This window comes from Chiloscyllium plagiosum, chromosome 18 (assembly GCF_004010195.1).
Source record: "Chiloscyllium plagiosum isolate BGI_BamShark_2017 chromosome 18, ASM401019v2, whole genome shotgun sequence".
In the NCBI taxonomy this organism is placed as follows: domain Eukaryota; kingdom Metazoa; phylum Chordata; class Chondrichthyes; order Orectolobiformes; family Hemiscylliidae; genus Chiloscyllium; species Chiloscyllium plagiosum.
Genome location: NC_057727.1, coordinates 19,815,759 through 19,836,876, shown reverse-complemented (window position 1 = coordinate 19,836,876; position 21,118 = coordinate 19,815,759). Strand labels below are relative to the sequence as shown.

The following is a 21,118-nucleotide window of genomic DNA, read 5'->3' as shown; positions in this document are numbered from 1 at the left end:
CCCAGGGCATCAATGTGGACTTCAACAGTTTTCTCATTTCCCCTTGCCCCACCTCATCCCAGTTCCAAACGTCCAGCTCAGCACTGTCCCAGTGACTTGTCCTGACTTGTCCCACCTGCCTATCTTCTTTTCCACCTATCCACTATCCACTCCACCCGCCCCTGACCTATCACCTTCATCCCCTCCCCCACTCATCTATTGTACTCTATGCTACTTTCTCCTCACCCCCACCCTCCTCTAGCTTATCTCTCCACGCTTAAGGCTCTCTGCCTTTATTCCGAAACGTCGATTTTACTGCTTCTCGGATGCTGCCTGAACTGCTGTGCTCTTCCAGCACCACTAATCCAGAATCTGGTTTCCAGCATCTGCAGTCGTTGTTTTTACCTATTTTTCAAGATATCACTTTTTTTTTCCCCAAGTTCTTTAGCTTTTGTATCCTTCTCTACAGTAAATACTGACACAAACTACTCCTTAGTGTCTCACCCATCTCCTGAGATTCTGCACACAGGCGGTCTTGTTGATCTTTAAGGGGCCCTTATTCTCTCCCTAGTTATTCTTTTTCCATTAATGTATTTGTAGAATCTCTTTGGATTCTTCTTAACTCTATTTTCAAAGATATATTATGCCCCCTTTTTGCCTTCCTGGTTTTCTTCTTCGTTATATTCCTACTGTCCTTCTACTGCTCTAAGTATTCACTCAACCAGCTGTCTATACCTGTCGTATGTCTCCTTCTTTTCCTTGACCACAATCTCAATTTCTCTAGTCATCCAGCATTCCCTACACCAACCACACTTGCCCTTCACACTAACAGGAACATACTGTCTCTGTACTCTGGTTATCTCATTTTCTAAGGCCCTCCACTTTCCAAATGTCCCTTTACCAACGAACAACTCTTTCAATCAACTTTTGAAAGTTCTTGCCTGGTGCCCTCAAATTTGGCGTTACTTCAATTTAGAACTTTAACTTTTAGATCTCTCATCTTAAAGATAGCCATGAAAACCAATATCCTAACCACTATGTTGTGCTGGAATATAGAATAGCTTTATTTGGATAAGCCACAAAATTTAAGGGGTAGGATGAAAACTTGGTAATTGCCAATGTACACCTTCCGTACACATAGACAACTAAATGTAAGTATTAAAAAAGACAAAAGAATGTAACTAACCCAAAGAAAAGTTTGATTATTCACTGTATGTCTGTGAATCCCTCATGAGTTACTAATGACCGATAGCAATTTGTTCACTCAAAGAAAGATTACTGGCAGGACGGATGGACTCAGGGCAGGTGGACTACCAGAAAGTCCATTGTGATTTCTAGCATTGCAAATACTTTTGAACTGTGATGTAGAGCAGGTTAATACGTTTGTAAATAGCATACCATTTATCTGATGTGTCAGTAAGCAGGACGCAGCTAACTACTCAATCCCTCTGTCACTGTACAGTGCCAACTATTCACTGGTATCACAAATTGATATTGACAGGGCAACATCAATGTTCAACAATATGCTTTAAGGGCTAGATTGAACAATGTATTTTAAATCACGTCGGAATGCAGCCGTGTTGATGGAAATCAGAATGTATCTTGAATATGGAAGAAATAAAACATTCATGTTTATACAACATCTAATGTTACATATGGCAAGTTAGTACACTTTTGTTTTACCTCATCAAATTTTTGTATGGAGCAAATTTAAACAAGAAAATATTAGATCAGGACCAGTTAAATTTTGTTAATTTTTGATGACTGAGAGAAGAACTTTGCTTATCTTGGCAGTTCAATCTTCAGCTAATCTTATAGGATCTTTGAATGTCAGCTTGGCTCAGGTGTCACATTATTGTCTTTGTTTATGAGTTAGTCCAGAATATCAGCACATGATTTCAGCTCACGATTGAGTGCAGTGCTTTTTTTTGACCTAGCAGGCAACTAGTGTATGGAGAATATTCATTGGAACACCATACACATTCACAGGTACGCATTCTTTTTTAGTAGAATAGGTCACTTCATTTTGAGAATTTTATAATGCCAATGCTACCTGAAGTCTTTGTACAGCATTTAGTTATTCTATAGAATATAATCATCATACTTTTGTGAAAACTCCTTTTTGCCTTGAGTAAAAGTTATGCTTTTGATGAAATACCCTCTAGACTAAAGGTCTCTAAATACTTGAAGCTTTAATGAAAGCATTGTATATTTCAAAGCTAAAATTATCACATTATAATTTTTGGTCGACTGTGTGTAAGAGAACTAAGAGAATTAGATATATATGAACAAGGAACAAGAGTAGACCACTCAGCCCTTCAAAACTGTTCTGACATTCAATACGATCATAGCTGGTCTGATTTTAAACTCAACCCTACCTTCCTGCAAATATTTGATATTCTTTTATTCCTTGTAATCAAGAATCTGTCTATGTTTGTGTTAAAAATGTTTAAAGATTCTGCATTCACTCATTGCTTTCTGAGGAAGTGAGTTTGAAAGACACTCAGCCCTTTGAGAAAAAATAAAATGTTTCCTTGCCTCTGTTTTGTTACCAATGTTCTAAATGTGCAACCCTTTTTTCAACCAACCTTCCCCAGTTCTAGATTTTCTCAGAAGGGGAACATCCTGTAAATACTCAGCTGGTCACTTGCCCTCAGGATCTTATGTATTCCAGTTAAGTCACTTCTAAACTCCAGAGGTTACAGTCCTAGCCAGTCTAGCCTTTCTTCACGACAATCTGCACATTCCAGCTATTAGTCTGAACAGCTTCCAACCCATTAACATCCTACCATATGATGATGAGTACTGTACACAGTACACTAGATGTGATCTCACCAATGTCCTGTATAACTGAAGCATAACCTCCCTACTGTTGCATGCAATTCCCCTGTCAGTAAACAATCCATTGGCTTTCCTGATTACTTGCTATACCTGCATATTAAGCTTCTCTGATTCATGCATGAGGACTCCAGATTTCTCTGCATCTCAGGGTTCTGCATTCTGTCACCATTTATGGTTCCTTTTTATTCTTTCTGCCAAAATGGACAATTTCACACTTTCCCACATAGTACCCCATTCGTCATAAATTTGCCCATTCACTTAACCTATGTATATCCCTTTGTTGGCTCCTTATGTCCTCTTCACAACTCCCTTTCCTACCTATCTTTGTGGCATAACCTATCTTTTTCTCTTCATCCAAATAATTTAAATACATTTTAAAGAGTTGAAACCCCAATACCAACCCCTATGGCACACCACTCATGACATCCTGCCTACCTAGAAAACACTAACGTATTCCTATTCTCTACTTCTCTATTAGCAAGCCAGTGTTGATGGTATTGATAAATCTTGGGTTTCTGTAATATTTTTAAGAACATACATTGCTGAAATAAGTCTGTTGGATCTATGGAATTCATTGCCACAGAAGACTGTGGAGACCAGGTTATCGAGTATATTTAAGACTGAGATAGATAGGTTCTTGATTATTAAGAAGATCAAAGGTCATAGGGAGAAAGCAGAAGAATGGGGTTGAAAAACTTGTCGGCCATGATGGAATGGAAGAGCAGACTCGATGGGCCAAATGGTCTAATTTCTGCTCTTATGTCTTATGGTCTTATGTTTGAGAAACTCTTGATGTAGATCAGGTTTCAAATTTTTGAGAAGTTTAACTTAATTTGCTTTAGCTGTGATGAAGCCAAGTTGAGAAGCATACAAAATCCATTTTGTAGTGTATATATTGTAAGCACTTTTGGTGCTGTTCATGTTCAAAATGGCGTTTGCACTCTTAGTGTACACCTCCAGTGCTGACTGCTTCAGACTCTATTTTGGGTAAGCTTTAAGCATCATTGGAAGCAAGCAGAATAGGCAGGTTATGGTATCAGTCAGACTCTAATGATTCAACCCTTTTGATGCCATTTTTGATTCCAGCATTTCAGTTATCACCCTCTCTAAACTTTGCATGGTGAAACGTGCATAGGAGCAGGGAGGACTATCACAGCTCCCACACCCACAGGCCCAAACTTGGTTCAACTAGACAGCTCACTGCCACCATCTTGAGGATAATTTGCAATAGGCAAAATATCTTGCCCTTACCAGCTTTATTCCATAAAAACAATAAAAAAGGAGATTGCAAGCTGCAAAAGCCTCTTTCACTTGTTTTCAATCATTGTGCTGTAGACGGCTTGCATCATAAGTGGTACAATATGCAGAGGCAATGCTAAGAAAAACAACCCACTTAAAGAGGAGGAGGAGGAGAAGGAGGAGGAGAACTCCACCCCAGAGCTTTCAGTGAACAATTTGACTGTTTACCGTAAGGCAGAAATGTGCAGCATCTCTGTTTCATTGAAATCTGTTACCTTCTTCGAGGTAGACCTGCAGCCATATGAGGAGAACCTTGGCCATAAACCTGTTTTGTCTTGAGCTCCTTTTGGACTGGAGCAAATTACATTTTGTTTGATGGTTGGTGCATACATGATAGGCCAAAGAACTTTTTTCCATGCTGCAAAAACTCTGTGACTCTACATCTTTACGACGTCTTGATCATCTCTCAAATCAGCATCCACTATCGTATGGAAAGGTCACCAACATGCTATATGCACTGAGAGAGGAGCACCTTACATTTTGTTTTGTTGGAACAAAGCAAACAGAACAAAAACATACCAGATGTCACTTTGCGCTCGAACGCCTCAGATCCATTGCAACCACACCGTTCCTGTCCTTCAATATCAAACCTCACACAGTGCTTTATGGAGGTCAGATCCGAGTATCTTGGCAACAGCAATGACATCTTTATTCTGAAGGACTTATCTACGTTTCAGCATCCGTAAGAAACCAGATGGTTGCTACAGGATGACAAGGACTATCCATCATTTAATAGTGGTTCACAATGCATGCACACATAGACAACACGTGTGACGAAAGGCATAGTACCATTTGAAATTTGATTGAGCAGACCACTTGGGTGCTTAAGAAAAGCAAGCTCTCCAAAGTCCATGACTCCCTTCCTTGCGGTCTGCTGCATTTTGCACATGCTCCTCATAGTGAGAGTGCAACCTTTGCCATGAGTATATGGAAAGCAGGGCCTCAAAACTGTTTTTTAGCTGGGCTGTCTATGATCATCTTATCTGACTGCAATACCAGTGAATGCACATCTAATTTCCCCCATTCAGTTAATGTTCAACAACACACTTTGCTTCATTTATTCGGCTGCTCTGAAATCCAAATTTGCAACATTCAGGTGGCTTCAGCTTGTGCTACAATGAAAGCTGAGACATTTATCAGGCATTGCATCGTGGTTGGGTCCACAATTGTATTTGTGTGATTGCCCACCACATCTGCACTGGGAAGGACAGGCTGCAGACTCTGTGTGACATTATGTTCATGGTTGTTGCTGGATGCCTTCATTATTCTTGATGATGACTACAGGCTTTTCAGCAGACTGCTATGCACCAAGAATTTTATGTATGCATATTCACTAGCTCTTTTTGCATGTTTTCTCATCATATTCCTCAACTGAATATGTCCTGTGCAACTGAACCCTTCTGTCCTTTTACCCTCTGGCAAGTTGCATTTTCATTACCCTTCCCTTTCTCTTGGCTACAGCCCATTTATACTGGAGTGTTTCACCATGTGCAGATCCCTCCTCTATTCAAGTTTCCATCGTGTCATGCAAATATCTGATCTGGTTACTGAAACTGTGAGAAAGTGACAGGGTTTCTTCTGCCAAGTCTTTTCCTCCTCTTCTTGCTCCTGCTATATTGCCTCACCAAGGTGCAATTCTTGATCATCTGACTGGAGAAAGGCAAAACAGTGTGATTATGGTGAGGGTAGTATGGCAGAGGGGTTAAAGTGTGAGTTGCAAGCTTACACCATCTGCAGCTTGGAAATCAGAAACTATTCAGGAGTGAGTAGCAGCAGATGGTGAAAAGGAGGAATAGATTTCTGTTAACAATGGTGTCAGTTGTTACCATGTCGGTAAGCATTCTGTATTTTAGCAGAATTAGAGTTTACAGCTGTGTCAGCCTTGCCAATTAAGTGCTGCTGCCCGCAATTGTGTGCCAATTGGTCCAACTAGAAAGAAAAGTATTTTAGGACGGTATGACGTGCTTGTCATGACTGCTAGTTAATAGTGTGTAGAAGCTGAGAGATGTGTGTATGAAGTTGCAGCAGTGATTTCTGCGAAAGGGTGAGGTAAAGCTAAGAATTAAAGTAGAAAATGCTGGAAAGACTCAGCCCAACAGGCAGCATCTGCAGAAAAAGAAGTTAATGCTTCAGGTCAGGTAATAGTTAAAAGGGAAAACGATGATTGAAATGGGGGTGTGGGATGATGGTACAAAAGTACAGAGTCTAAAATAAATAGAAAATACTGTAAATATTCACATGTCTGATGAATGATCATTGACCTGGAATGTTATTGCTTGTTTTCATCTCTACAGATGCTGCCTAACTTGCTGAGTATGTCCAGCAATTATTAACAAAAAGGTATTTTATTAAAAAGTGATGGTGATAGATCAAGGAAAGGAACAAAATATGTATCCAGGATATGAGAATGGGTGAGCAGAATTACGTTCAGCAGCTATCATTAAAAGAAATGGAGGCAAAGATTATGATTAGCAGTCATTGAACTTGATACTGAGAACAGAAACCTGCAAAGATGAAATCATATTATTTGCATTCTTGCCTTCCACTTTATCACAGATTTTTCTGTTTGTTCTTTCATCCTGAAACTTTTCTGTGTCTGGTTTTAAATGTGTTGCATCCCTCAGCAGTTCCAATTCCAACAAAGGAACACTGACCTCAAACATTAACATCTGTGAAGACATAAATAGAATTGCCTGACTTGCTATGTCCAGCAGTTTAGTTTTTTAGCATTTGCAGTGTTTTGTTCTGACGAAGCTATGAAAAGTAAATATGAATCACGATTGGTGGAAATTGTTGGTGTAGTAATGATTGGAATATGATGAATTGAGCAGTGTGTAAGAGTCATGGTATAAGTTGGATGAGATACTTGAGACTGTACTGCTTTCATCAATTACCACTCTTAGCTTTTCCTCTTGCCTTCACAGCACATGCTGGAGGAACCCTTCCACCATGTGGATAGAGGACCTGTCCTCTGTTTTGGCATATAACAATTTCATGCTGAATCAAATCTGTTCCATTATTTCATATTGAACCAATATGATCTTATCACATTGTCCCTGCTCTGAAAATGTTAATGTATTTTAAGCATAATTCTGATGTAAACATAATTTCTATTTTTCTGGATGCATTGGAGCATGGTATTATGGGGTTCCTTTTAATGTACGGCCATTTTAGAAAGAATCCCTACAGTGATTAATTTACAAAAAAAAATTGAATGAATCAAATAAAATTCGTTTGTAAAGTAATTAAGGAGGTCATATAGTAGTGCTGAACCCTAATGGATTTACCACTGACTAAACCCCTTCTGCTCCTGACAGATCTAAGGAAGGACAATTTTGGTGGGATTAGGCAGGAACTTTCAAAAGTTGATTGAGGTTAGCTAATCGCAGTTAAAGGGATGGCTGGTAAGTGAGAGGCCATCAAAAATGAGATAATGAGAGTCCAGAGACAGTATGTTCCTCTTAGTGTGAAAGGCAAGTCTGGTAGGTGCAGAAAATGCTGGATGACGGGAGAAATTGAGGTTCTAGTCAAGGAAAAGAAGGAAGCATAAGTCAGATATAGATAGCAGGGATTGTGTGAATCCTTAGAAGAGTAGAAGGGCAGTCAGAGTATTCTGAAGAGGAAAGTCAGGGGGCCGCAAAGGAGACATAAGGTCACTTTGGCAAATAAGGTTAAGAAGAATCCAAAGAGATTCTACAAATACATTAGCAGAAAAAGAGTAACTAGAGAGAGAATAGGACCCATTAAGAACAGGGAGAAAATGAGAATTGCAGATGCTGGGGAAGGCCTTATGCCTGGAACGTCTATTCTCCTGCTCCTCGGATGCTGCCTGAGCTGCTGTGCTTTCCCAGCAACACACTCTCGATCCCCATTAAAGAAAACAAGGTTGCTCGAGTTTGGAATCACACGAGATAGGTGAAATACTAAATGAGTATTTTGTGTCAATGTTTACTTGGCAGAAGGATACGGAAGCTAGAAAACTTGGAGAAATAAATTGTGATATCTTGACAAGTGTCCATCTTACAGAGGAGGAGATGCTGGATATCTTGAAACGCATAAAGGTGGACAAATCCCTGGGACCTGATCAGGTGTATTCCAGAACTTTGTAGAAGCTAGGGAACTGATCACTCAGATCCTTACTGAGATATTTGTCTCATCGATAACCACGGGTGACGTGCCAGAAGACAGGAGGTTGGCTAACATGATGACATTATTTAAGAAAGCTGCTAAGGAAAAGGCAGGGAACTATTGACTGGTGAGCCTGACGTTAATGGTGGATAAGTTGATGGAGGAGATTCTAAGGGACAGGATTTACATGTATTTGAAAAGGCAAGGACTGATTTGGGAGAATCAACATGGTTTTGTGCATGGGAAGTTGTATCTCATTCACTTGATTGAGTTTTTTGAAAAAGTGATGATGATTGATGAAGGCAGAGCAGTGGGCATTTTCTGTATGGACTTCAGCAAAGCAGTCAACAAGGTTCCACATGATAGACTGGTAAGCAAAGCTGGATTACATGGAATACAGGAAAGCTAGCCAATTGGATACAAAATACAAAGTAGGAGATTGGAGGCCTGTGACCAGCAGTGTGCCACAAAGTTCAGTGCTGACTCTACTTCTTTTGTCATTTATATAAATGATTTGGATGTGATTATAGGAAGTACTGCAAGTAGGTTTGCAGATGAAACCAAAATTGTTGGTGAAATGGACAGCGAAGAGGGTTAGCTCAGAGTACAATGGGACCTTGATCAGATCGGCACATAGGCCAAAGAGTGGCAATTGCAGTTTAATTTAGATAAATGTGAGGTGCTGCATTTTGGTGAGGCAAATCAAGGCTTATACACCTAATGGTAAGCTCCTGAGGAGTGTTGCCCAACAAAAAGACTTTCAGTGCAGATTCATAGTTCCTTAAAAGTGGAGTGGCTGGTAGACAGTAGTGAAGAAGGCATTTGGTATGCTTGCCTTTATTGGTCAGTGAATTGTGAATAGGAGTTGGGAGGTCATGTTGTGGCTGTACAGAACATTGGTTCGGCTGCTTTTGAAATACTGCGTTCAATTCTGGTCTCTCTGCTATAGGAAAGATGTTACAAAACTTAAAAGGGTTTAGAAAAGACTTACAGGGATGCTGCCAAGATTGGAAGATTTGAGCTATAGGGAAAGGCTGAATAGGCTGAGGCTATTTTCCCTGCAGCATCGGAGGTTGTGGAATGACCTTATAGAAGTTTATAAAATCATGAGGGGACATGGATCAGGTGAATAGTCAAGATCTTTTCCCCAGAAGTTCAAAACTAGAGGGCATAGGTTTAGGGTGAGAAAGAAAAGATTTAAAAGGGACCTAAGGGGCAACATTTTCATGCAGAAGGTGGTATGTATACGGAATGAGCTGCCAGAGGAGGTGGTGGAGGCTGGTAGAAGTTCAACATTTAAAAGGCATCTGGATGGGTGCATGAATAGAAAGAGTTTAGAGGGATATAGGCCAACTGTTGGCAATGGGGTGAGATTTATGCAGATTATTTGCACGGCATGGATGAGTTAGACCGAAGGGTCTGGTTCTGTGCTGTACATCTCTGTGACTTGTGATAACTTGCCATCAGGTTTTATGTATGAAGAATGCAATGTACTGGTATCAATGGAATTCTACACTACGAAGCATCACCATCATCAGGAGAGAGGTTTGGTGCAGAGGGTCTGAATAATGTGGCCCATGTTGCGTTTTCATGTGCTTGCCAAATTTGTATTTCAGTCAAGGGTAAGGAAAAATTGTTTTTGTGGGATCAGGCTTTGTGGAGTATACAATTTCCAAGCTGATAGTGAAAATGAACACTTAATTTGTTTTTTTTTCTTCAAAGCAATTCTTTTCTTGACTTTCCAAATGTTTTCTTTAAGAATGCATGCTTCACCTTAAAGTTCTGTACCAAATAATTGTTTTTTATAATGCTGCATTAAATTGACAGTTCATTTTAGCAGTGCTGCTTTTATTTTGTTTTGAATTATTAACAGTAAAGCACCGTGGTCTGTTTGGTCACGCTGATCGGACTTGCTTCATATTGATTTGTTTTAATTGTATCTGTGTTGATTTATCATCAGGCAAAACTACTTCTAAGATGTTAATTCTGTTTTATTGAGTTGAAAAGAAGTCTTTACAAGGCAAAAGAAATCTTTCATATAACTATTAGCAAAATGTTTGAGATCTTAGTTGTGGACCTCAGATTTGTGTTTAATTTTAAGATTTAATATTAAACTTAACTCAGCTCTTTCTGTCTGCTTCCATATTATACTATTTCAGATTATATTGAGGTTTTAAAAAATAAATCATGTTAAAAGTTCTAATGCAGAACATGAACATTCTTCTGCAAGAATAAGTTATTTGAGTTATAAATTTTATATAACAATTTTTATTCAAATTAAGAATGAACTGACATATTTGCAGAGAAACTACCTATTACAAGTAATGTTTGCCATTTTAAGTGAACAGAAGTATTGCTGAACCTATTACAGTTGTAACTAAACATACTTCTTAGTTGCATCTATATAAACACATTAATTATTACTTAAGGAATTATTATACTATTAGCATGATAACATTTGAATTTCCAGAAGATAATTTAGTTTGATTAAAAGCAGTATTTTTGTAAAGTAGAGGACAAAGGAAATGGAGCCGAACATTACTGCAATATAAGTTCTTTCCTGGAAGCCAATCACCTAGTCATTGAGAAGTACATTAGATTTTGAGTAACCTGATTAATTATTGTTGTTTCAAGCTGTATTGTTTTCTTGGAATATTGAGGCAGTTTTGCTGATTTTAAAATAATAAGGCTAAAACATCATTAAATTAACAATAATTAAATCATTGTGATTTTGATACTTAGTCATTCTATGAAATGAAACGTTTTTACATAATGACCAGTTTATACAGTTGGCATTATGATGTTGAGTGAAAATTGCAGCATTTTCTTTTCTGGGTGATAACGCAATTTAAACATGTCCTTTGGAATCTTCTTTCATGGAAACACAATTGAAATTCATTCAAATTGCATTCAGCACATTTTGAAGCGTAACAAGTGGAAGATTAAATTAATTGTAATTTTTAGCTTCTGAATAAAAGTGTAACTTCATACCTGACGAATTTCTTTGGTTGCCTTTTGGGTTTTGGGGCACTCTAGTCCTTAAATTGTTCCCAGATTCTCAGGCGAGATGTTTCACAGAACAAAACTGCAATATGGTTGTCGTAAAACACAGCTTTAATATTGGTTTCGTTTGCTAACTTTCACCTCACCTCATCAGCAACACTCAGCTGTGGGTGTCTTCATTGTATAAATTAATCTGGAAACTAAAAACCATTTGCTCACTGACTGTGGCTGAGTTTTATGGTTAAACGCTTCTGTCAGCTTATGTGAAAGAGGAATCTTGCATATTTCCTTTGAGACTTAGCATATGGAATCAATAAAGGGCTAAACTGAAACAGTGTGTGTTGGATTTTATTTTTGTCTCTATCCATGCCAAGTTTATTTGACTGCTGTTTGTATTAAGTTGTTCATGAAGTAAGATGAAGTTTAAACCTGTAACGTTTTCAGTGAGATGGAAAAAATTGACAGTTCTTAAACTTAACCCGAGAACAATAAGAAGAAAAAAAAGGAGCAAGAGTCACAGAGACTTGGAGATTTACACAATATTCATATTGAGGAAAAATAGGTTTCCATTCAAATTTTAAATAAATATAGATTATGTAGAGGGTTTAGAGAGGGTTCACAAGAGAATGATTAAAATAGTTTCAGGGACAAGGGTTTGCGTTTGCTTAAATGGACTGGTGATGGTTACATTATTCTCATTAGAATGACAATTATGAGAGAAAATTGTGATAGAGATATTTCATTCACAAAAAGTTTAGTTACAGTAGATACAGAGAGAATATTTCTGATAGCTGAAGGTCCGCCACCAACAAGTAAAGATTTAAGGTGATTCGCAAGAGGGGTGATAAGAGAATTTAGTTTTCACATGTTGACTGGTTAGGATTTAGAATGTTCTGCCTGATTATAGCAGTGAAAACAGCTTTGATTGTAGCTTTTAAAAGGGAATTAAATAACTACTTCAAGGAGAAAAATATATTGAAGGGATATGAAGAAAGAATTGGAATCGGCACTAATTACATTACTCTTTGAAAAAGTCAGCACAAACTCTGATTTAATTCTGTGCTCTATTATTTGATGATTTTGCACACAATAAATCTACCTCTCAGGTGAAGCAAATATTTGAGTGATTGTTTTACCTCAAAAGAATGCAGTTAACCCCATTCCCAGTCTCTGGCTTTTTCAGCTGAAGTTGTTATTTAGTCCCAGGAAGTATATCAATTCCTCAATTTAACCTCATGCTTAGTTATTTGAAACACTGTTCCTCTATTGGTTGTATGTACTCAAAAGAGGATGGATGAATTATTGAAATGTAAACTCAATTGTTTAATGGCATGTTTCCAATTTACCACTATGTACTCCCAGAAAATTCACCATTATTTTTCTGCACAGCTGCCACCGCTCAAATATGAATATGATGTGTAGAATGTACAGCATAGAAATGTGTTAGGCAAAAGTGAGGACTGCAGATGCTGGAGATCAGAGTCAAGATTAGAGTGGTGCTGGAAAAGCACAGCAGGCTAGGCAGCATCTGAGGAGCAGAAAAATTGACATTTCGGGCAGGAGCCCTTCATCAGGCCCAACAGTTTGCAGATTATGCACCACAAATCTCTTTCCCCCCTAATTCATTCATCCTGCTAACAACCTTTTTTTTCCTCCCTCCTGTACTAATCTGATTTCTCCTTAAATGAATTCACACTATTTGCCTTAACTACTTCTTGTTGTTCCGGGTCATACATTCTCATTGTTCTCTGGTCACAGAAGTTTCTCCTGAATTCTTGATTGGATTTATTTGTAATTATCTTGAATTTGTCACTGATTCCTTGAAACATTTTGAACGTGTATCATCTTCAAGATCAGTGATTAACAATCTGAATGAAAGAATTAATAGCATTGTTGTTAGGTTTGTAGATGACACAAAGATAGAAGGAAGGGTCGGAAGTAGGGAGGCTGCAGATGGATCTGGACCGGCTAGGAAAGTGGGCAAAGAAGTAGCAGATGGAATACAATGTGGGAAAGTGTGATGGTTTGTATTTTGTAGAGTTGAGCAAAAATATCAATCCTTTTGAGAAGATTCCCTACTTTCAAAAATTACTACACTTCTACCAGAATCTTGGAATTTTTAAAAAATCAAACTTAACAAAAGAAAACCCCAACAACTAAGCAATGCTGGAATGTACAGTCCCAGGGACAGTTTGTCTGGAAGCTGGGGGAAACCTGTTCACATCTCAGCCCTACGAGAACATTAATTAACTTTTATGACAAACTGAATTTCAATAACATGGAGTCTGCACAAATTCCAAGACCTTCAACTTCAATGGATAATCAGTCACATGAACACAGGACATTCTATTACAATCAGAAAGCCTATTCACCCCTGATGGAAAAGACATTTGCACCTACTTGGATAGATACATTTTGAAAGGTGCAACAAAGGGACTATTGTAGGAAACCAAATTTGGTGGGGTGATAAGAGGCCTGCAATTTTATATACTTGTAGGCCTTCATTTGACTTGTGAGTTATTCCCCACAGCTACCACCCAGAGAAGGATCCCAGATAGCTACTGTCCCGAGACCGATCTGTACAGCCTTCTCTGAAAAGGGGATCCTGAAGGCAGTTCTGTGACCGACTGACACCAACCTGTTCCTTACCAAGGGAACCAGTGGTGACCGACCACGACCTGCAAACCTGAGAACTGACAATCCCTGAATGCTACCGACCCAACTGACATCAAAAGACCTCAGGGCACATCCTCAGGTGAAAACCGGCTCGCAAAACCCACCAGAAAGCAAGGAGAACCAAGTAACACCCAATAAATCCAAAATGCGTCCCACCAATTCAGCAGACTCAACCCAGACTGAAGGTCTACACCGTCCGAAGCCTTTATCAAAGCATTGGGTATGGCGAGTGATAACAGTACTTCAAAATCTCAAATTCTTCCCAGTGGTGAGCTTAGATCCTGAGGTCCCAAAGTTTTTAACATAGCTAGCAGGTAGGAATAGGTGGGTGGTTACAGTGCAGGGAACCTCAAGGGAAGGAAGTCTAATAATAGTTTCTGTGACTAAACACCTGCTGTTTAGTTCTAATAGTGTTTAACCTGTGTTCAATTTAATAGTACATCCAATTACTGTCCTCTGTATAATTTTGTCTATTTCACTGTTTTATTGCATTTGCCTTTTATATTTAACCTTTTGTAGTTAAATAAACACAGAGATTCTTTTGCACTGAAAGACCTGTCTACTGGCTTCTTCATTTCACATTCCCTGGATAAGAACCAGAGATCTGAGGTGATTTGAACCATCTTAAAATCAGCAGATTCCTTATATACTTAAAGAGCTTTGTCACGTTCCATCCTCCTAGACCTTCCATATGTTTACTTCTTCCTTTTGACCAAGGTCATGACATCCCTAGCCATCCAAGGTTCATGTAACGTGCCATACCTATCCTTCATTCTTGCAGGAATGTGCTGCTCCTAAGCACCTATCAACTCCCATTTGAAATACTTCCACATGTCCAATCAAAATTTGCCTGTTCCTGCCTAATATTGTTGTGGTTTGCCTTCCTCCACTTTAACACCTTCACCTAAGGACTACTGTTGTTCCTATTCATGAATATCTTAAAACACTCAGTATTATGGTCACTCGTCCCAAAATGCTCCCCCAATGAAACTTCACTTACCTGGTTGGGCTCATTTCCCAAAAACAGGTCCAGTATAACCCTTCCCTGGTGGACTGTTTGCATACTATGTTAAGAAACCATACTGAATGGTCCTAACAAATTCTGCCATATCCAAGCCCCAAGGACAAATTGAGTCCCAGTCAATATAGGGGAAGTTAAAATCGTTCACCACAGTAACCCTGTTGTTTTTGCATCTTACCAAAATCTATCTACATATTGTTTTCTCAATGTCCTGCATTGTGATTTCATCTTTCCTGAGTTCTACCCATATTGCCTCACTGCACAAGTCCTCTGAGGTACCTTCCCTATGTACAGCTGTGAGATACTCCTTTACCATAATGCAATTCCCCCACCCTTTTACATACCCTTCTATCACAGTTGAAACATTGAAATTCTGGGACATTCAGCTGCCAGTCCTTTCCCTCTTTCAGCCGAGTCGCTGTAATTGCAACAATGTCATAGTTCCAAGTGCTAACCAAAGCTCTAAGTTCATTTACCTTGCCTATTGTACTTCTCACATTGAAACACATGCATTTTAAAACACCTGCCCTGCTATTTTCAGCAACATTTCCCTGCATGTTGTTGGAGAAGGTCACACTGTAGGTTAGAACTATACAGAAAAGGGAGAATAGATGGCCACCAAGTACCCTCAGACATCCAGGCACGTATTGCAGGAATCTCCTGAGTCTATCTTGTTTGCTAATTAGTATTCCATTTTGGATATTGGTAAGACTGTTAGTTCACCAGGAGAATATAGCCAGACCTGTGGTATCATGTGCAGCTTAGCTGCAGAGTTGGGAGGAAGAAAAAGGGAGGAGCAATAAGAATAGGAAATTCCTTAGTGGGTTAGACAGGCATTTCTACAGTCATCTATGTGACTCCAGGATGGTATGTTGCCTCCTTGGTGCAAGAGTAAAGGATGTTTCAGAGTAGCTGCAGGACATTTTTCTGAGGGAGAGTGATCTTTCATAACTCGTGGACCATTTTGCTACTATTGACGTGAGTAGAAGTGAAGATGAAGCCCTGAAAAAAACTTCGGGGAGTGAAGAAAATTTAAAAGGAGAATTTCTGAAGCTGTCATCTCAGGATTACTCCCAATCTACATGTTAGTGATGTTATGACTGCAGCTGATTTTATTACGGAACCAGTCAGATCCCGGATTGAAATCTGATCTGATAGATCAAATTTTGGTTTGTTTTAATGAGGTTGACTTTCACTAAAGCACAAACGTGAAGGCAGCAGTTTTAGTTTTTAAAGTAAAACAAACATTCATTGCACAAGAGAAATAGAGGAGGAAATAGAAATCTGTTTACTTTGTTCATTGGGTAAATCCTTCTAATATGAACAAAGCCCATTACATACTAGGTATTCTCTAATAGTATTTTATAAAATAAATTACCATGGCTACAGAAAAACTTACAAGTCATTAAACCCCATCACAGATCAAATCCCACAAACCACTAGCTCAAATCCAATCTCTGGAATAAATGGTATTTAAGTATATGTAAACTAGTCACCTTATGTCACAGTGGGCCTGAAATAGGAGAATTGAATGATTGAGCATGTAGCTGTAAAGCTGGTCTAGCATCATATTTCTGGGTTATTGGACCAATTATGCTGAAAATGGGACATGGACAAGCTGGTTGATCTGTACCTGAGTGGGACCGAGTTAATATCTTTGCATGGAGATTTATAAGTGCTGTTGGGGAGGGTTTAATTTATATTGGCAAATGAATGGGAATCTTAGGACAAATGGGAGACAGAAACTTAGTGACTCTGAAGGACAGAGGAAGCAGCGGTTACAAAGTATACAGCCAAGGATTTGGCACTACTGAAAAGTGTGTATGTAAACACAATGAGTAGAGCAAATAAAGCCAAAGGACTGAGGGCAAAGATACACATGTGGCAACATGAAATAATTGCTATAACAGAAACTTAACTTAACTTAACGAGAGACAGGAATGGTAGTTCAGCATCCCTGGATATAGAGTTTTCAGATAGGGTAGAGAAAGGGATAAAAGAAAAATGTGGATACATAGAGTTATAATTGGAAGTTCCAATTGCAGCTTTTGCAATGGAGTTCAGTTACTAGTGGTGTACCACAAGGATCTGTTTTGGGGCCATTGATGTTTGTTATTTTTATAAACGACCTGGATGAGGGTGTAGAAGGATGGATCAGTATATTTGTGTATGACACTAAGGTCGGTAGAGTTGTGGATAGTGCAGAAGGTTTTAGGTTACAGAGGGACATAGATAAGCTGCAGAGCTGGGCTGAGAGGTAGCAAATGGAGTTTAATTCTGAAAAGTATGAGGTGATTCACTTTGGAAGGAGCAACAGGAAAGTTGGGTACTGGGCTAATGGTAAGATTCTTGGTAGTGTAGATGAGCAGAGAGATCTCGGTATCCAAGTACATAGATCCATGAAAGTTGCCACCCAGGTTGATAGGGTTGTTAAGAAGGCATACAGAGTGTTAATTTTTATTAGTAGATGGATTGAGTTGTTGAGCCATGAGGTCATACTGCAGCTGTACAAAACTTTGGTGCAGTCGCATGTTTAAACTTTGGAAAGGGTTCAGAGGAGATTTGCCAGGATGTTGGCTGATATGGAGGCCAAGGTCTTACTAGGAAAGGCTGAGAGACTTGAGGCTGTTTTCAGTAGAGAGAAGAAGGTTCAGAGGTGACTTAATTGAGACATATAATCAGAGGATTAGATGGGGTGGACAGCGAGAGCCTTTTTTCTCAGATGGTGATGGCTAGCACAAGGGGATATAGCTTTAAATTGAGGGGTGATAAATATAGGACAGATATCTGAGGTAGTTTCTTTATTCAGAGAGTACTAGGGGCATGGAATGCACTGCCTACAACAGTAGTAGGCTCACCGACTTTAAGGGCATTTAAATGGTCATTGGATAGTCATATAGACAAAAATGGAATAGTGTAGGTTAGATGGGCTTCAGATTGGTTTCATAGGTCAGTGCTACATCGAGGGCCAAAGGGCCTGACTGTGGTGTAATGTTCTATGTTCATCCATGGAGAGAGAGAGAGAAGAAGAGTCATCTACACTCAATACATTAGCTTTCTGTCTCTTCATGGATACTGTTTGACCCGCTGTGACCTCCAGCATTTGGTGTCTTCAGTACAGATTCCAGCATCTGCAGTAATTTGTTCCTACTTCTTAATGAGTATCTTGCTTCTGTCTTCACAGAGGAGAGGATTGATACAGTGGTTCCAGTTAGAGGAATGTTAAATATTAGACAAAATTAGCATAATAAGAAGGGAAATACTGGAGGGACTGACTTCTTTGGTGCTGTCTAAATCACCAGAGCCAAATTATTTATATCCTAGGCTATCCAAGGAAGCCAGGAAGAAAATACCAGATGGTCTGGAGATTATTTTCCAATCCTCAGTAGATGCAGGTGATGTACCAGAGGATTGAATGTCAGCAAATATTGTACAATTATTCAAAAAGGGTACAGGGGATAGTCCAAATAATCTTAGGCTGATTAACCTGACCTCGAAGTTGAGTAAATTATTAAAATTCTTTTGAGAGATAGAATTAAATGTTATTTGGAAAGGTATTGATTAATCCAGCATGGTTTTGTTAAGAGAAGTCTGTGTCTGACTTACTTAGATGCATTCTTTGAGCAAGAAGCAAGGAGAATTGATGTGGCTAGTACAGTGATGCTGTCTGTGTGGATTTTAGCAAGGAATTTGATAAGGTCCCACATGGCTAACCATACACAATAAGACGATAAGAAATGGGAACAAGAGTAAGCCGTTGGGGCCCCTCAAGCCTGTTCTGCCATTCAATAGAATCATGTTCGACCCAACACTCCTCACGTTCATTTGCCTGTCATTTCCCCATAACCCTTGATTGCCTTAATGAATGGTCAAGAATCCAGCTCAGCTTAATATACACAAGGACACTGCTCCCTTTGCTGTGGGAAAGGGTTCCAAAGACTGAATCCTCTGAGAGAAGATATTTTCCCTCATTTGTCTTAAATTCATGCACTCACCATACGAATGGATCATGTCCTTTTCGAGTTTTATCATCGCTCGTCGACGAATGTATACCCCTATCTAGCTAACCACAGCCAGATGATCTCAAGGGAACGGGATAAAATAATGTGAACCAGAATATCGACAAAGCGAGGGATGAGCTGGATTTTTCAACCGTTCGGTTACATTACCACTCATCATCTGTCGTATGTTGCATGCACTTTAATTCTTTAACACCATTATTACCCACCACCTTTACTATGTGACTTAAAATACTCTACTTTTATTAATAAAACATTAAAATTATAAAATACTCATTTAAAATCAATACAAATTTAAAACTAACTTAAAACCTTATTAAGAACAATCAAAAATTAAAAAGTTATTAAATTCTGTCAATTGGAGAATCCTATAAGTCCATAAAAATCCTTCAAAGCTCGAGAGTCAAAGATAACACAAGATTTGCGATGTTCTGAGCAAAAGATATAAATTTCTCAATCCCGAGGTCTTTCATTAGTTCAGTGTTCTTCTCGGACCATTTTCCTTGTGATCCCATCACAAATCCATAAAAGGATACTCTTGTTCCTTTTGTAAGGTCCATTATTTCCTTTTCCAGATGTTTATATTTGTTTTTCTTTTCCTGCTGTCAGGTCTTAGATTCTGTCCTGAAGGAAATCACTCTGTCAGTATTGACCCTGTTAAGTCCCTTAAAAATCCTGTATGATTCAGTGAGACCATCTCCATTCTTCTATATTCCAATTAGAGTCCAAACTTATAAAATCATAGAATCATTATAGTGTGGAAAAAGGACATTTAGCCTATTGAGCCTCTGAAGAGCATTCCACCTGGAAGTCCACCCTATCTCAGTAACTCCGCATTTACTATGGCTAATCCACCTAATTTTCACATTCCTGGACACCAAAGAGCAATTTAGCATGGCTAATCCACCTAACCTGCACACTGTTGGACTGTGCGAGGAAACCAGCACACCTGACAGAAACACACACAAACACAAACAGAATGTGCAAACTCCCAGTGCAGTCACTCAAGGCTGGAATTGAACCTATATCCCTGGTGCTGTGAGGCAGTAATGCTGACCACTGAGCCACTGCGCCAGCCCAACCTGTTTAACCTTATCCAATAAGACAATCATACTGGTGAACCTTCTCTTGACTGCTCCAATGAAATAATATATTTTTTTAATTAAGGGAACCACAATTATTCAGTACTTCAGATGCAGTTTCACCTGCACTTTGCACAGCTGTAGTAAGACTCCCTATTCTTATATTCCAAACCGTTTGAAATAAAGGACAATATCCATTAGCCTTCTTGATTACTTGCTGTGCCTGTGATAACTTCGTGTTCTGTGCACCCAAGTCCCTCTGTGTTGCAGCTATTTTCAGTTTAAATAACATTCTGTTTTTTTCTTTATTCATTCACTGGATGAGAGTGTAGCTGGCTTGGCAGCATTTATTGCCCATCCTGAATTGTCCAAAGACAAACCCATGTAAGCCAGGTAAGGTTGGCATTTTCCTTCTATGAAGAACATTGAACCAGATGGATTTCCATCAATCAGCAATAGATTCATGGTCATCATTAGACTCTTAATTCCAGATATCTATTGAATTCAAACTCCACCATCTGCCGTGGCAGGATTTGAACGTGGGTCCCCAGAACATTACCTGGGTGTCTCAGTTAAGAGTCCAATGATAATACCACTAGGTCATTGCCTCCCTCCTTCCTAAATGCACATTTTTACATTATACTGAATTTGCCAAGTTTTCATCCACTTACTTAACATATCAATATCTTTCTGTAAACTAAAAACCGAAGAACTGCAGATGCAAGAAACCAGAAACAAAACAGAAGTTGCCCTGATGACGGGCTTATGGCCAAAACGTCAATTCTCCTGCTCCTCACAAGCTGCCTGGCTGCTGTGCTTTTCAAGCACTACACTCAGGACAGTTACAACATTAGAATCTGCCCAACAATTTATGGAAAATTGCCCAGGTTATGTTCTGTACATCAAATGCAGGACAAATCCAATCTGTCCACTTACCTCTCAATCAGTCTACTCTCAATCGCCATTAAAATGGTGGAAGATGTCATCAACAGTGCTATCAAGCAGCACCTGCTGAGCAGTAACCTGCTCAGTGACACTCAGTTTGGGCTTTGCTGAGGCCGCTCTGCTCC

At 39.1% G+C, this 21,118-nt stretch overlaps 1 protein-coding gene and 1 long non-coding RNA gene across 2 annotated transcripts in view; one reads left to right on the top strand and one right to left on the bottom strand.

Moving 5' to 3' along the window:
• The window catches only part of omd (osteomodulin), a 35,793-nt gene extending 24,206 nt beyond the window's left edge, over positions 1-11,587 (bottom strand). Inside the window, exon 1 of the mRNA XM_043707888.1 lies at positions 11,239-11,587. The gene's annotated coding sequence lies outside the window, so the exon portion shown is untranslated. The remainder of the gene's footprint in view (positions 1-11,238) is intronic.
• Positions 1-21,118, top strand: part of LOC122558930 — a 269,987-nt gene that overhangs the window by 62,018 nt on the left and 186,851 nt on the right. The gene's annotated exons all lie outside the window — the stretch shown is intronic.